The sequence below is a fragment of the Sminthopsis crassicaudata genome, chromosome 3 (assembly GCF_048593235.1).
Source record: "Sminthopsis crassicaudata isolate SCR6 chromosome 3, ASM4859323v1, whole genome shotgun sequence".
Classification (NCBI taxonomy): domain Eukaryota; kingdom Metazoa; phylum Chordata; class Mammalia; order Dasyuromorphia; family Dasyuridae; genus Sminthopsis; species Sminthopsis crassicaudata.
This window is the reverse complement of record NC_133619.1, coordinates 188,585,544-188,603,476: the sequence shown is the minus strand read 5'-3', so window position 1 is coordinate 188,603,476 and position 17,933 is coordinate 188,585,544. Positions and strand designations below refer to the sequence as shown.

Sequence of the window (17,933 nt, the reverse complement as noted above, 5' to 3'; positions counted from 1 at the left end):
AACAAAGGATAGTTTGCCTCTCAGATTTATGGAGAAGGAAGAACTTTTGTCAAAGAAGAATTGAAATACCTTATTGAATACAAAATGAATAATTTTGATTATATTAAGTTAAAAAATGTACAAATAAAACTAGTGCAGACAAGGTTAGAAGGCATGCAATAAACTGGAGAATTTTTTTTTTTACATTCAAAGGTTCTAAAGACTGCCTCATTTCTAAAATATTTAGAGAACTGACTCAAATTTATAAGAATTCAAGCCATTCTCCAATTGATAAATGGTCAAAGGATATGAATAGACAATTTTCAGATGAAAAAATGAAAATCATTTCTAGTCATATGAAAAGGGGCTATAAATCACTTTTGATCAGAGAAATGCAAATTAAGGCAACTCTGAGATACCACTACACACATTTCAGATTGTTAAGAAGACAGGAAAAGAATGATGAATGTTGGAAGAGATGTAGGAAAACTGGAACACTAATACTTTGTGGGTGGAGTTCAACTAATTCTGGAGAGCATTCAACCATTCTGGAGAGCAATTTGGAACTATGCCCAAAAGGTGCATAACCTTTGATTTAGCCGTGTTTCTACTGGGTTTCTCTCTCCAAGTTGGAGAATAGCTAAATAAGTTTTGGTATATGAATGTTATGGATTATTGTTCTATAAGAAATGATCAGCAGAATGATTTTAGAGAGCTCTGGAGAAACTTATATGAACTAATGCTAAGTGAAATGAGCAGAATCAGATCATTGTACATAGCAACAACAAGATTATATGATGAGCAATTCTGATAGATGTGGTTCTCTTCAACAATGCTATGATTTAGGCCAGTTCCAATGGTTTTGTTATGAAGAGAGCTATCTACACCCAGAGAGAGGACTGTGAGCACTGAATGTGTATAACATAGTATTTTCACTGTTTTATTATTTGCTTGCATGTTTTATTCTTTCTTTTTTTTTCCTTTTTGATTTGATTTTTCTTGTGCAACATGATATTTGTTGTATATATATGGAACAGGGGCAACTAGGTGGCACAGTAGATAGAGCACCAGCCCTGAAGTCAGGAGGACCTGAGTTCAAATCTGGCCACTTCCTAGCTGTGTGACCCGGAGCAAGTCACTTAACCCCAATTGCTTCAGGAAAAAAAAAAAAAAAAAAAAAAAAAAAAAAAAAGCAATGAAATTTTATTTGATTATTACATATCAAGAGTGAATATAAACTCATTCGAAAATAGTCGCCATCATAAAATAACGTTGTTGTTTGAAAATTTGCAAAGCATTTTACAAATATTAACATACTTGATCTTCAGAACAATCTTGTGAGGTAAATAGAAAAACATTTACAGATGGAGAAACATTCTTAGAAGTCAAAATCTCTGCTGATGATCGCAAAACTATTAAATATATACAAGAAAATTATGAATAGGAGATTTCTCTTGATTTCAAATCCCATGCTCTTTATACCACACTATATTATCTCTCCACTCTTACACAGCCTCTCCATATTATCTATCATAAACATCTTATGGCCAACTAAATAGAAACCCTACTATTTGATTAACAGAGCTTACTGACATTATGGTTCCAATAATTAGGAATTCCCTAATTGGATGTCTTGAAAAGATAAATTAACAATATATATCTCTTAGAAAAGGTAAAAGAAACAGTAAGGAGACACAGAAAAATCATTTACATTAGCTAAAAATGTCAAAAAAATGTGACTTCATTAAGTGGTGTGAAATTCACAATGAAAAAGATTAGCATATGTGTCCTATATCCAATATGTATTTTTATTTTTTAATGATTATAATATAATTAAATGGTATATAAAATTTATGATATTTAATTTGTTTATATCAATATATTCTTGCTCATAATATATTTAAGTGGCATATTAATTTTTTGCTAAATATTACTAAAATATCTGCATTAAAATACAGAACAAAAAATAATTGAAATCCATTTAGATCATAGAAAAGAAGCAATAGAGATTAATTCCACAAATAAGAAAGTCTCAAAAATTAGACATATTTATTATTAAAACAGATTTACTACTGGCATTATGTCAGAAATCATTAAGTCCTTTGCATTAGACATACAAGTACTCCTGTTGGGGCCCAGAGGGCCCAGGCAAGAAGTTTGTGCTGACACAGAGCTCAAGGGTCGTGGGCTCAGGCAGGAAATCTATGCTGGCTTGGAGACAGGGAAATATTACGTTGTAGCTCCCCTGACAGACATGAGACCAGGGGCTTGCAAAGGTTGCTGACAATAGCTCAGGTCAAAGAGCAAGTCACAGTGACCCAAAAACATGTTTTTCCTGAGAAGTGCTCTGTCATCAGGATGTGATCTCTGTTACTTTCCTGACTCATCCATGTCAGCATAAGGTTCCTTGTCAGGGTCTCTGACCTTTTCTCTGACCATGTCAGCATAGCTTACTTCCTTGAGGTTGGTGTGGAAAGGGGGATATAAGGAGGGACCAAAGATTGTAAAGAGGGCAAGGGAAGGCAGAGGAAAGCTCCTCTAATAAAGAGCACCTTGATTTCATCTCTTCTGGATTGCGACTCTTTGTGGAACCACGCTGGTTGCGATCTGGATGCCCACCAAAGCCCAGGTAGGGGATTGACTCAACACCCCTCAGTGTATTTAGGTGAAAAAGAAAAATCCAGTCCCTTTCCCATATTACTCCAGGTAGGAGAAGATAGAATTTTCTCACTTATGTGTTTTCCAGAACATGCTGTTGTACTCTCTGGAAAAGGAGTAGACCATCAAGTTTAATTAAAATAATTAATTAAAATAATTCCAGACACATGGTTCTTTTGGAACATGTAACCATATAGGTAATGAAGAACATTTTTCTACAATTATAGATTTATTTTTAAAACATCAAAACTTAAATTTAATAGCATAAGCTATTCAGTTTTTTGTTTTGCACTGACCTCACACTGGGTTTTCAATCCAGGTGTTGAGAGGGCAGAGTCAACACATCCTAGGCTTTCATGACTTTAATGATGCCCAGAGCTTTCATTTTCCTTTATACTCTGACAGTGGAAAACACAGCCTTCTTATATACAGCTGTTTCTTTCCTACTGTTTCTATCTGAGGTACAGTAATGTCAAATTTTCATGAAAAAAGTAAGAAAACTATATCAGAAAATCCACAGTACATTTTTCTTTTTTTCTCTCTTGGCTTGTCTTTATATATCATATGGTCTAAACTTGAAACATAATACATTCATTTAACATCTAGCCATTTTTATGTTATTCTCTGAGAGCTTTCTTATCACAATATACCAGAGACAATCTTTTATCTTTTTCCAACCTTTCTGCCCTCAGTTGTTAACAATAAAACGACAAATATTGCAGTTTCTAATTAAAATAAGAAAGTAACTCAATGGCTACAACTATAATGGCTTTTTAAAAACTTGTTTAACTAGAATATGTGCTCATGTTATATAAGAGTAGAAAATATTTAAATATGTAATTTGCAAAAGATTTTATAAAATGCTTACTTATATAATCTTTCCTTCAATCTTAAAGATGCCTAGCATATAATAATAGGTCAATAATGACATTTTGTCGGCTCATAAACCTTCACACACACCCTCACCCACCACAGTAGGATTTCCAAATGGCTGACCACCTGGTACACTCAAAATATAAAAATGGTTCTGTTTTTGATTTATTATTTCTTTGACACTATATGTCTCTGGGATCACCAAAAAATTATAATACCACTTTTGATAACTAGGTCTTGTTGCTTTTTTCACATAGAGAGTCAATATATTTTTGAACTAACAGGTTAAAAAATTGCTTTCTCCTAACCAGGTTATTTAACTAGCATTTTATCGACAGCTATCACCTTCTATTAATATAAAACATTATTGAAATAATCATAAAACTTTTTGAAACAAAGGTAAAACAAATAAAACCAAATATAACTAGTGTGGCAACAGAATAAATTAGTGCATCATTGCTGATTTCTCAAAGAATACGGCACCTCATTTATTATTTTAGCATTATAATGCTATATTAAATGCTATGTTATTATAGCATTTATTCCACTGAAATATAGCCTGGAATAGTCTGAAAATTACTATTTGTTCATATGAATAACTCATTTCTCTCTCACTCATACACACATATACATTCTCAAAGATTCAATTTCTAAATAAAGATAAAAATACTTTAAATACACAATTAATGCCTCGCAGTGATCACCCTCCCATCAAAATAAATAAATAAATACACAATATGAAGATATGTGTATGTATATATATATATATATATATATATATATATATATATATATTCACTTACCTAATGGAAAAAATGAAGTGATCAAAGTGATTTATGATCAAAGAGATATTTTCCCAAATCCATGTTAGATAATATAAAAAAGAGACAGAAAAAATAAATTAGTATAATATTTTTGGACCATTATAAAACCAGAATTATATTCTATTGCTAATATAGAGGAATTAACTGGGAATATGTTGAACCATTTTATGGATGAATAACTTTATTCATATATATAATTCTCATATTAAAATATGAATTGAGTGATCTTCCCAATTATGATGGCAACTTGCAAATGACATTTTTTTTGTAATGACTTCACTCAAATATTTTTTCTGAATATCAGTAGGCAATAGGCAGGAATGGAAATTAAACAATGAGAATGAAGTTGAATAAATCAGATTTATTTATAAAAAGCTTACAACTGGAGGTATCTCATTTGCCACTAAATAAAACTATCATTGATGATGTAAAGCAACAATAGAGCTTGTAGTTGTCTGGTGTAAACTTTTTGCCAGCTGTGTGAACTAAGACAAATAAGTAATTTTCCAATAAATGAGTGTATATGAAGAGGTATGAGGGGAGGCATACCAGACACATCAAATGTACTCATATTGTTTCACTTGTTGCAATGCCTAAATCTAGAAATTATTCATAGGTCATCATTTCTGATAAATATATATTTTCATTTAATGAAAACACATACTGAAAAGGGCATATGATTAATGAAGCTTTTCTCTAGATTTAGACATGGCATCCATTTTAAAATTATCTAAAGAAACAAAATTACTGAGGACTTCTTATTTTATTTTTCATTTTAATACAACTCCTTGATATACTGCTTGTAATTATTTTAAATTTTGAACTTCTCCAATATTTTTCACATATCGGAGATGCAATCCAGTATAATCAAATAAGATTTCATCTTCAATGCACAAGTACTACAAAAATTATATTCTGAAGAATAGGATTAAAGTACTCAAGAGATGTCTGTATCAGAAGAACCAAATTGGAAGGTATCTGGAAAAATCAGGCTTTGGAGACATTTCTCAGTTACATGCGTAGTATTAATTTTTCTAAAGTATTAGAACAATTGGTTTAATTTGTAATTTTTTGTACAATAATATTCAGAAATGTCTAGCCACTTTTTAAATATCATGTCTAACCTTAAGAAGTGCTAGCTCAAGAATATAGCCAATTTTCTTTATTTAAACAACTTTAAAGAGCTAAGAAAGCAAAGCAAGATGTGAATCACTGTAACCTGATGTTCATTTCCTGACAATTATAAAATAGCACCCCAAGACAAAGACTGGATCAATGTAACAAACAAGGAGACAGACTGAAAGAATCTTTTAGTCCAGGAAACCTATAGGATTTACATGATAGGGCATCTCATTCTAATCAAGGGGTGGGGGTTCAATTCAAAACAAGAAGCTCCCCATAAAGCTAGAGGCAAATCCTACTCCCCCATAGCAAATCAGCAGGAAATCCTGAACCCCAGGGTGGTGGAGCAGACAAATGCCAATACCAGGAGCCCCCTAGATGCCTTGGCAAAATTAAGGGAGCCTGTGAATACACTTTTGCGGCTGAATAGAGGACTGACAGAAACAGAGAAAGATTTGAGGAAGACTCAATAATTAGGAGGCTATTATCTCTAAAGGATAGGAGATGAAGGCCTAAAGTAAGGTGGTAGTTCTGTTAGAAGGGGGAAGGGACATGTGAGAAATATGTAAAGGCCATTTGATACACAGGGTGAGTGAGAATGAAAATTATGTCAGGATTTAGGGTGTCTGAGCTTAAAGTGGGGGAGGTAAACTCTATTTTGATAATTTTTGGTTTGAAATGCTTACAAGGAATATTGTTTAATATAACAGAAGGCAGTCGGAAAGAGGACATTGAGCCTCTGTTGAAAAATTAGATTTGACATGTATACATATATTGTATTTAACTTATACTTTAACATATTTTACATGTATTGGTCAACTTGCCATCTGGGGGAAGGGGTGGGGGGAAGGAGAGGAAAAACTGGAACAAAAGGTTTTTCAATTATCAATGCTGAAAAAATTACCCATGCATATATCTTGTAAATGAAAAGCTATAATAAAAATAAAAAGAAAAATTAGCTCTTAGTGAATATATCTGGGAATAATCTTTATGGAAATAACTGAATCCAAAGAAATGAATATAATGACCAAATATAGAAGGAAAAGAGAAGGATGTTGAGGCCAGACTCTTAGTGTGATTAATGGTCATGCAAGGAATGAAGTAACAGCAAAGACTGTTTTCTAATCATTCCACCATCTTCACAATAGTGCCCACTTGCTAGAATTAATACTAAAGTAATTAATACAGAGACATTTTTACAAAAAAAAAATCTTAGTACCTTCTCTAAACATAAGATTCTGTTATATGAGTGAAAGAAAAAAAAAAAAAGAGCAAATATTTCACATACTTTACAAACATACACACTGAGAGACTTACTGTGATTCTTTTATTTTTACCCTACTGCTTAAAAAAGACTAATTGATGTTTTAGTGGCTAAAAAATGTTGATATCCCTTTAAAAAAGTGAACAATTTATTCCTGTCTCATTCACGAAATCAACTCTCTTATATTCTTCAACTCATACAGACCCTTAATTAGCAAAGCTGTAAATCATTTAAAAAGCGACATTCCTCCAATAATTCAGGCAAGATGAACAGTAGACCTAAAGAAGATGAAATAGTGCTCTGAATATGCCAAGTTATCACATTTTTGTTGCTAAAGGTTACCTAGGTTAGGCAGCAATGCTGCAACATATGAAACCATTAGATATCATTTTGTACTCTCAATTTATTATTAATTAAAAAACAAAACTGAGAACTTCTGTCAAGTTATTGTCTTTTCCAGATCATAAAAACACTGCCAAATTACATTATATTCATAATACAAAGTATAAGCTAATATCTAGTTCAACAATCTTTTAAGCAGATATACATTTGTTATTTAAATTTTAAGATATTTACTTTGTGTCTGTATGATTAATGTCTCTGTTAATGTCTGTTCCCCAGTTTTGTACGATAAACATCTGGTATTCTAAATTAAAATGCCAAATGTAATGAAAAAGAGAATCTTAAAAATAGAAATCTAGCTAGTATATGATGCTCAATGAGGATTTTTTTAATATGGGTTATAAAATTGTATTCTGGCTAATCAAGTATACCTGAATTATAGGGGCAAATAACTGCCTCTTGTGTAACTGTTTCTGTACCTCACTAGGGCAAGATCCATCAAAAATAATTCCTGGAAAAATTGCTTATGTCAATGCTTTCTGCCATACCTAAGAATAATTGTTACTCCTTTGAATACCACTAATGACCTAATATTCTGTATAACACCAACAAACCTGCTATATTACAAAAAGCTATCAAACAACTGAAAGTAGTGAGGTAAGGAAAAGGAAAAGGAAGAACAAAACCAATCCTTAGAGTTTCTGAAGAGATATTTTTTTGTCAGATATGTAATTTCCTGGGTGAAGACAATAATTTCACTGATGCATAAGAGAACTTTTCTGAAACACACTGTCTTTGAAAATGGTCCATGGCTCTGAAAGCTTAAATGACTTGTAGAATATTGATATTAAATGAAGGGCATTTCCTAAATGAAATTCAACTTGGGGCTAACTCATAGTCTAGCTGAATTATTCAAATATCTACTCAAGATACATCTTTACTATTACACAGTGTCAAAAATGTCATATGCAAACATATATACAAGTGTCCATCCCCCCATTTTGTCCAGTTCACTATCATTATAACATTTCCTAGAATATCATTCTTACATTCTTTACATTTCTCACTCTTCTTCACTCTATATAAAAAAGCAATTATCAAATATTGCTGTTTCAAGCTTCCCAATAACTATTGTGTCTAATTGCTTCTCTCTGTTAATGTAGCATATAGATTATTGCACCATCTTCTTAACTGATCTCCCTGCTTCTAGTCTTTCTACATTGTAGTCTTTCTTTCAAAATAAAGGAGCCATAACGATTTTTCCAAAGTGCAAATGTGGCATGTCATTCTCTACTCAAAATCTTCTTGTGTCTCCCCCTTGCTTCCAGAATGAAATATAAAACTAAAGTCTAGTCCAAGTATATGCATGTCATTTCTCTTCATATAATCTGTAATCCAATCAAATCATTCATCAATCTGTTTCTGCCTTACATCACTCCATCTCTTATCTCTAATGTTTAGAATGTAAGCTCCTTAGCATTAGGTATTATTTCATTATTTGTATTGCATCTCCATTGCCTAGAATAGTACCTAGCACCTTGTAGGTGTTCACTAAACACTTGCTGATTAATACACATCAACTTTTAATGCTAATTTTCTGCCTAATATCACAGAAGTATTCATGAGAAAATTAGGATAAAAAATAATGAATTGGGTAATTAAGCAATATATAAAGATAAGGAAATTTCCATCATTTTGTATCTTTTCATTTCTTAATATAAATATAAATAAAATAAACATATATATAAAACATATTATATCAATTATGTTTATTATATTTATGACTACAAGATAAAGTAGTTCATCACAAAGAATATGACTGCTATGGTAATTTCACATGTGATGTTGGCAAGTCTGTAACTCTTACTTAATTTTAATAAAATCAAGAAGTCTCTGAAACTAAGAAAATTAGGTTTGCAAATTGGTAAACTTATTTAATTTTCCTTCCTTTAAATACCTGAAATTTAAGTATCTCTAACCTCAAAACAAGCACTTTTCTTTCTACTCATCCCCAACAATATATTAAAAAGGAATCTGCTTGTGAATAAAATTTTGGTACAACATAGCGGAGCATACAAACCACATCTAGTTTTATTATTCTCCATTCTTCCAACTCTGTGTCCTCAAAATGTCATCACTAATAAACTGTAAAAGGTTTCACATCAAGTCATTAAATAGGCTCCCTAAGGCAAAAGACTACAAACTAAAATTAATTACTTCTTAGGATATTATTTACACATTTAGACATACATAACATCTTTTGATTAAATACAAATTTATAATTTAAAACATTTACATAGAACTGAAGTGAGTTGGGACTGGTATATAGAAGTTAAATTTTAAATAAAAACAAGGAAAAGTCCCATTCCTATCTAAAATATCTACTGACTCTTTGGAAAACGATTTAAAGATAAATCCCCAAGCCCCAAGGTTTTGAATGCTTATCTGAGCATGACAGAAAATATAGTTTACATTTTTTTTCAGACTGAACTATATAGAATATTGACTTTTTGAGTCACCCTTTCTTTAAAATAAATTTTGTTTTACTCAAATATTTAGAAACACAATTACATAATCACTTACTTGTTGGAATTCTAATCTTTGAAAAAAATAACTTAAGAAATGGTGTTATTGTCAAACGCAAATTTTTGTTTTGAAATACCCTTCTCCCTGAAATTCATCAAAATATGAAATATAGTTTATCTGTCTGCAGATTAAGTTCAATCATCTTCCTCAGTCATCCAAGTCAATCAACTATATGACCCTTACCTATTTTGTTATTCTTACCTCTCATTACTATACTGCTTTTGATATAATGGACTACCAGATGCAGGAATTGGAAATTGAGTGAATGAGTGGAATTGGGGAATGGCTGAATAAGTTATAGTATGATAATATAATGGAATTTTAGTCTTTAAAAAATGATGAGCAGGCTGAATTAGTAAATGTCTGGAAAGACTTACTATGTAGACTGAATATGGAACAAAGCACAACATTTTCACTTTTTTGCTTGCTTTTTCCTTCACATTTTTCCCTTTTTGATCTGATTTTTCTTTCACAATATGACAAATATGGAAATATGTTTTAAAGGATTGTATATGTAAAACCTATATCAGACTGCTTGCTTAGGAAGGTGGAAGGAAAGTGAGAAAGGGAGAAAAAAATTGGAACACAAAATCTTACAAAAATGAATGTTGAAAAATATCTTCACATGTATTTGTTTGTTAAAGAAGTTAGGGTTGTTCAGGGTCACACAACTAGGAAATATTAAGTGACTGAGGCTGGATTTGAACTGAGGTCCTCCTGAATTCAAGACTAGTTCTCTATCCACTGTACCATCTAGCTGTTTTCCTTTAATGTATTAAAAAAAGAGAAAAAATACTTTGGAGAAAAAATACAGAGAAACATGGTATAATCTTCAAATTTGGCAAATGTAAAAGCTGGGTGGAATGGCTAACATACTGTATTTCAGATGTTGCTAAGTGGGACAAATGGACACAGCAATGGTTTTGGATTCAGGAAGACCTGAGTTCAAATTTAATCTCAGATATTTATTAGCTATATGATGCTGGGCAAGTCCTTTTAACTACCATTTGACTCAGTTTAGTCAATAGTAAAATGGGAAAAATATCAACATTTATCTACCAGCTTTGTTAAGAGGAGCAAATGAGGTAATATTTGTAAAGCACTTAGCACAGAGATTTCCTGGCACATGGGTTTTTAATAAGTATTTATATTCTAATTTTTCTCTTGTCTCTTCCCTCTTTTAACTGAATAAGATAAACAGGCAAACTCAATATTTAATCTTTAACTATAAGCCTTTGTTTTGTGCCCAGTCCCTAATACTGTAGCTTACAAAGAATATATTTTCTTTTCTTTTTTAAAGCTTTTTATTTTCAAAATATATCCACGGATAATTTTTCAACACTGACCCTTGCATAGCCTTTTTTAGATTTTCCCCTCCTTTCCCTTGCTCCCCTAGGTAGCAAGCAATCCAATGTATGTTATACATGTTAAAATATGTTAACTATTATGTGTAAATTTTATGTTTACACTTAAAATATATGTGAAAACATATTTATACAATTGTCTTGCTGCACAAGAAAAATTGAATCAAAAGGGAAAGAAAATAAGTAAAGAAACAAAATGCAAACAAACAACAACAAAAAGAGTGAGAATATAACATTGTGATCCACATTCAGTTCCCACAATCCTCTCTCTGGGGGTAGATGGCTTTCTTCATCACAATATCATTCAAACTGGCATCAGTCATCTCTTTGTTGGAAAGAGTCACATTTATCAGAATTGATTATCATATAATATGATGCTGTGTATAATGATCTCCTGGTTCCGCTCATTTCACTTACTATCAATTCATGTAAGTAACTCCAGGCCTTTCTAAAATCATCCTGCTGGTCATTTCTTATAGAACAATAATATGCCATAACATTCAAATACCATAACTTATTCAGCCATTCTCCAACTGATGGGCAGCCATTCAGTTTCCAGTTTCTTGCCACTACAAAAAGGATTGCCACAAACATTTTTGCACATGTGAGTCTCTTTCCATCTTTTTAAGATCTCTTTGGGATATAAACCCAGTAGAAACACTGCTGGTTCAGAGGGTATGCACATTTTGATACCTTTTTGAACATAGTTCTAAATTGCTTCCCAGAATGGCTGGATCTGTTCACAGTTCCACTAACAATGTATTAGTGTCCCAGTTTTCACACATTCCCTCCAACCGTCTTCATTATTTTTTCCTATCAGAAAAGTAGATTTTCAATAAATGTTTCTTGATTAAGATAGATAATCAATACTTATTAGCATCATCAATATATGTAATAATATATGGTGGTACAGAACAGGGAAATATATGCATGATATTGATGTCATATAAAATGATTCAAAATGAGTAAATAAAGAAAAAGGCATAAATCACTTGTTTTCTTAAATTTCCAACTATATGTATGTTTTAAGTAAGACATACTGCATTTCTTATAAGCTATTATTACTGTCTATGAATAATGGATTTTAAATTTCAACAGGTTATCCTCAGGGAAAGAAAAAATAATAAGTTAGAACCTTCATATGCACATGGAACTAATACATGCAATAGACATTTAAATGAAGAAGAATATACACTATTAGTTATTGAATATGATGACTAGGAAACATTTTGGAAAAAGCCTAATATGAAATTCTAATTATTCCTTGCTATAGCAATCTCACTTTAGATAGTAAGAAATAAAAGTAGACTTTGTAAAAATTAGATCAACCCGATCCATATCAAATGACAAGTCAATCAAGTAAAACTGTAACGGTCATATGGTTTTCCCGATTTAGAGTTACATACAATTACTCACAATTTATCCTCTTCTTTTTGTGTGTCCTATTCATTTTGTGTGGATATGCATACCCACTCAAATGATGATCATAATTATGGTAGATACTAGTGGAAAATCAGTTGAATGTACAAAAACAATCCAATAATTATCAGTCAATTTTAATTCCATGATTTATACTTTTTATCTACCTGTGCTTTCATGGCAAAAATTTCTTCATAAATAATCATCAAATAAAACAATATATTGGTGAGATAATAAAATTTCACTATATATGTGAACGTTGTCTTAAGTTTATATGAATTAGGTAAAGCACAAGTAACTTTATGGAATTCAATTAGGTTGTACATATTATTTAATAATAGCAGTGATGATGATTTCATACAAAAAGTATGAAAACTATTTTTTTTAGTATTTAAAGGATCATTTTCTGCATGCCTTAGTTTTGAAAATCTCACATTTTGAGCTTAAATCCAATACAGTTCCTCACTTAATTAAAAATATGAAAGTTTTGTTTTGAATTTACTCAGTGAAAAAATTTTAAATTATTTTTACCTTTAAAATAAATGCCATATCAACATCAAATAATTAACTAATTAAGGAAAATGCAACGTTTTAGTCATCAACATGTGTGTCCCAGGACTTACTAGTTCTATACATCAGAGAGCAAGGCCAAACAGGAAATGTCAATAGGCTAACAGAAGCTTGTAAAAATAAAATTAAAAAAAATCTTTTTCCAACCAGGTTAATGTTTTTCCCTTTCAATTGGCAAGCAGTTTAGGAAAAGAGCATTTCTTTTTTGCCAATGCATTATTATTTTTTTTACGAGATACTGAAGATGAAATGTATTTTTTTTTTTTTGGAAAAAATGTGGAGAAAACAGGCATGACAAGATCAAGAGCAACATGTAAATAAATATTTAGAAGTTCCTTTTATGATACATTTTCCTTTAATGTTCAATAAATATAGGTAGAAACAATGCAATGACACAAATGTTTTAAGTGATATAAAGGCCTATTTTACAGTACTAAAGTGCTGTTATATTTTCAGAATCTGATCCTTAGTTCTCTTATTAGCAATGACATATAAACAAAGATCACATAATGTGACTAAAGCTGAAATGCAGCTATTTGTAGTTTGATGCATCCCATTAGTTTTATTCTTATTTTAAAAAGGTAATACTTTTTTCAAGAAGCAATGCTAAACTTAAAAAAAGGCATATTTGGATAATAAGAACTTTTAAACAAATATTATACTTGCTTGTATAGTGAATATTAAGTAAATTAATTTAAAATGGTAAGTTTTGTCATTGTGTTATATAGCAATATGTACTATTGAAACTATCTATTCGTTTCCATGACTCAGATTCTTTCTTTATTTCTACTTTTTTGCATTATATTCCTTTGTTTTTCCTTCTAATTTCAAAGATTCAATAGGAAAATTTCCTGTTTCAAAAACATTATTCCAACTTTAGTCCAGATTTGGAATTATCATATAATTTTTCTCTCATCAGCAGCATTGTATTGGCTTCTTTAACTTATGCTCTTTAAATTTCTGTCAATAATTCTGCTTTTCCAATACTTAGTAGTTTATTCTTATGAAATAAAAAAGCTATCTTGCCTATTTGTGGTTTGAGGGTGAAGGATAGTGCTCATGGTCAACAATCTATTATATTTCTAAAATGTATTATGATTTTTTCCAAATACTTATAATAGTTTTGTAAGCAGATTCTGAAACTAAGGTGGAATGGATTTAGGAATATAGCATGTGGTTGTTAATCTTCACTATCAGCATCAACTTTCCTCACCAGCAAATTATATCAAATTTTCATACACAATTGTGATGCAACAACTGGTTATGCAAGTCTATCTGAATTTATATTAAAGGAAAATAGACATATGGTTTCAATTTCCTTAAAAGTGCATATGGCTTATTGTATTTAATTTATACTCTAGCATGTTTGACATGTATTGGTCAACCTGCCATCTGGGGGGGGGAGGGAGGGAAAAAATTGGAACAGGGGATTTGGCAATTGTCAATGTTGTAAAATTACCCATGCATATATTTGGTAAATAAAAAAAATAGTAATTTTTAAAAAGTGCATATGGCTATTTGTACAAACAAAACTAATGCAAACAAAATTAGAAGGGAAGCCACAAAGTGGGAAAACATTTTTACAGTTAAAGGTTCTGATAAAGGCCTCATTTCCAAAAATATAGAGAATTGACTCTACTTTATAAGAAATCAAGCCATTCTCCAATTGATAAATGATCAAAGGATATGAACACTTTTCAGATGATGAAATTGAAACTATTTCCACTCATATGAAAGTGTTCCAAATTACTATTGATCAGAGAAATGCAAATTAAGACAATTCTGAGATACCACTACACACCTGTCAGATTGGCTAAGATGACAAGAAAAAATAATGATGAATGTTGGAGGGGATGTGGGAAAACTGGGACATTGATGCATTGCTGATGGAGTTGTGAACTAATCCAACCATTCTGGAGAGCAATCTGGAATTATGCCGAAGAAGTTATCAAATTGTGCATCCCCTTTGAACCAGCAATGCTACTATTGGCTTTTATCCAAAGGAAATACTAAAGAAGGGAAAGGGACTTGTATGTGCCAAAATGTTTGTGGCAGTCCTTTTTATAGTGGCTAGAAACTGGAAAATGAATGGATGCCCATCAACTGGAGAATGGTTGAGTAAACTGTGATATATGAATGTTATGGAATATTATTGTTCTGTTAAGAAATGACCAGCAGGATGAATACAGAGAAGTTTGAAGAGACTTACATGAACTGTGAAATAAGCAGAAGGAGATCATTATACACTTCAACAGCACTGTATGAGGATGTATTCTGATGGAAGATCTTCAACAAAGAGAAGATTTAATTCCAATTGATCAATGATGGATAGAATCAGCTACACCCAAAAAAGGAACACTGGGAAATGAGTGTAAACTGTGCATTTTCATTTTTCTTCCCAGGTTGTTTTTTACCTTCTGAATCCAATTCTTCCTGTGCAACAAGAGAACTGTTTGACCCTACACACATATATTATATCTAGAATATACTATAATATATTTAAAATGTATAAGACTGCTTGCTATCTAGGGGAGGGGTTGGAGGGAGGTAAGGGAAAAGTCGGAATATAATTGAGGCCAAGTTATAATGATGTAAAAAAGTACCCAAGCATATGTTCTGTCAATAAAAAAGTTATAATAAAAAAAGATTAAGTAGCAAAAAAAAAAGTGCATATGGCTATACAAATTGAAGAAAAACATCCTAGGGAAAAATGTTTGGGATTATACTCAACAAAAAAATTTAAAATAGCTCACAACATTTGAAAAACCTCACACACCTCCAAGTGTTCTGGGACTTTCATAAGATTCAACTGAGTTTAATCCTTTACAGGATTAAGAAATTATAACTTTTTAAGCAATGTCATCTAAAATGATCTTAAAGAACAGCTTTACAGCCTCATTTTTAAAATATGCATAGAGAATTTACTCAAATTTATAAGAACTTGAGCCATTCCCCAATTCATAAATGGTCAAAGTATATGAACAGACAATTTTCAGATAAAGAAATTGAAACCATTTCTTACCATATGAAAAGATGCTCTAAATTATTATTGATCAAGAAATGCAAATTAAGGCAACTCTGAGATACCATTACATAACTCTCAGGTTGGCTAAAATGACAGGAAAAGATAATAATGAATGTTGGAGGGATGTGGGAAAACTGGGATACTAATAAATTATTGGTGGAGTTGTGAACGAATTCAACCATTTTGGAAAGCCATTTGGAACTATGCTCAAAAAAGTTATCAAACTATGCATACTCTTTGATCCAGCAATATTTCTATTTGGACTTATATCCCCAAGATCTTAAAGGAAGGAAAGGGACCTATATGTGCAAAAATGTTTGTGACAGCCCTTTTTGCAGTAGCAAGAAACTGGAAACTGAGTGGATGCCAGTGAGTTGGAGAATAGCTGAATAAGTTGTGGTGTATGAATGTTATGGAATATTATCACTCAGTAAGAAATGACCAGCAGGATGATTTCAGAGAGGCCTAGAGAGACTTACATGAACTGATGCTAAGTGAAATGAGCAGAACCAGGTGATCACTATGCATGGCAGCATCAATATTAAACAATGATCAATTCTGTTGAATGTCTCTTTCCAACAATGAGATGACTGATGCCAGTTCCAAAGATCTTGTTATGAAGAAGCCACTTGCACCCCAGAGAGGATTGTGGGAACTGAGTGTGATTCACAACATAGCATTTTCACTCTTTTTGTTGTTGTTGGCTTGCATTCTATTTTCTTTCTCATTTTTTCCAATCTGATCTGATTTTTCTTGTGCAGCAAAATTATTATATAAATATTTGATTTAACATATATTTCTACCATGTCTAAAATATATTGGACTATTTGCCATCTAGGGGTAAGGGGTTGAGGAAGGAGGGGGAAATTGGAATACAAGGTTTTGCAAGAGTTAATTTCACAGAATTATCCATGCATATGTTTTGAAAATCAAAAAGCTTTAATAAAAAATAATACCTTTACAAAGCAAACTAAAGAAATAGATAATTATTTGGTAAATTCACGTCTATTCACAAATCTATCATCATCTTTAATTAGTAACAGATACAAAACAAGGGATAAATAGAATTTACATTCACAGAGTACCTGAGTGTCCTTAACAAAATCCATCAAAATTATATCTTTAATTAAATTAATATTACTTATACAAATTTAGTCATATAAAACTACAGCTTTTGAGGTATTCTGCCTTTCCCCACAAACTATTTTAATTGAAACTTTTAACACTTTGTTTCAAAAGGGAAAAGTATTTTTCCCTAAAGAGATCAAAGAAAAAGATAAAGGAGCTATGTACAAGTATATATATTGCATTTTGTGGTGGTAAAGAACTGAAAATTGAAGATAGACCTTTCAATTGTTGTGGTATATGATTGTGTTGGAATACTATTGTGAAATGATGAATAGGATGGTTTCAGGAAAAAAAAAACCTGAAAAGACTTATATGAACTAAAGCAAAATGAAGTGAGGAAAAAACAGGGAGAACATTGTACACAGCAATAGCAATATTATTCAATTATTATCTGTGAATAAATTAGTTTTTTTATGAGCAATCCAGTGATCCATGATGGATTTGAAAGAATTATGATGAAAAATAATATTCATATCCATGAAAATAACTGATAAAGTCTAAATGAAGATTAAAGCATATATTTTTCTTCCTACTGTATTTTTCTTTTTCCCCCCATTTCCTTTTGTAACATGGCTCACATGGAAATATATTTTCCATGAGGACACATGTTTAATATATATCAAATTGTGTGCTTTCTTTAAGGGGAAGGTGAGAAATAAAACAAAGACTTTTTTCTCTCCTTTGTGTATCTTCTTTTAAAGTCTTTCTTTCAAACAGTCTGCCAAGAATTATACTTTGCTACAAGAGAGTAAACTGAAATTCATACAGTCATTAAACAG

The 17,933-nt window shown here is 31.3% G+C and overlaps 1 protein-coding gene and 1 long non-coding RNA gene across 12 annotated transcripts in view; one reads left to right on the top strand and one right to left on the bottom strand.

The window, feature by feature from the left end:
* The window catches only part of ROBO2 (roundabout guidance receptor 2), a 632,113-nt gene that overhangs the window by 365,481 nt on the left and 248,699 nt on the right, over nt 1–17,933 (bottom strand). The gene's annotated exons all lie outside the window — the stretch shown is intronic.
* Nucleotides 2,490–17,933, top strand: part of LOC141560940 (uncharacterized) — a 186,497-nt gene continuing 171,053 nt past the window's right edge. The window contains exon 1 of the long non-coding RNA XR_012487911.1: nt 2,490–2,608. This is a non-coding gene — a long non-coding RNA (uncharacterized LOC141560940). The remainder of the gene's footprint in view (nt 2,609–17,933) is intronic.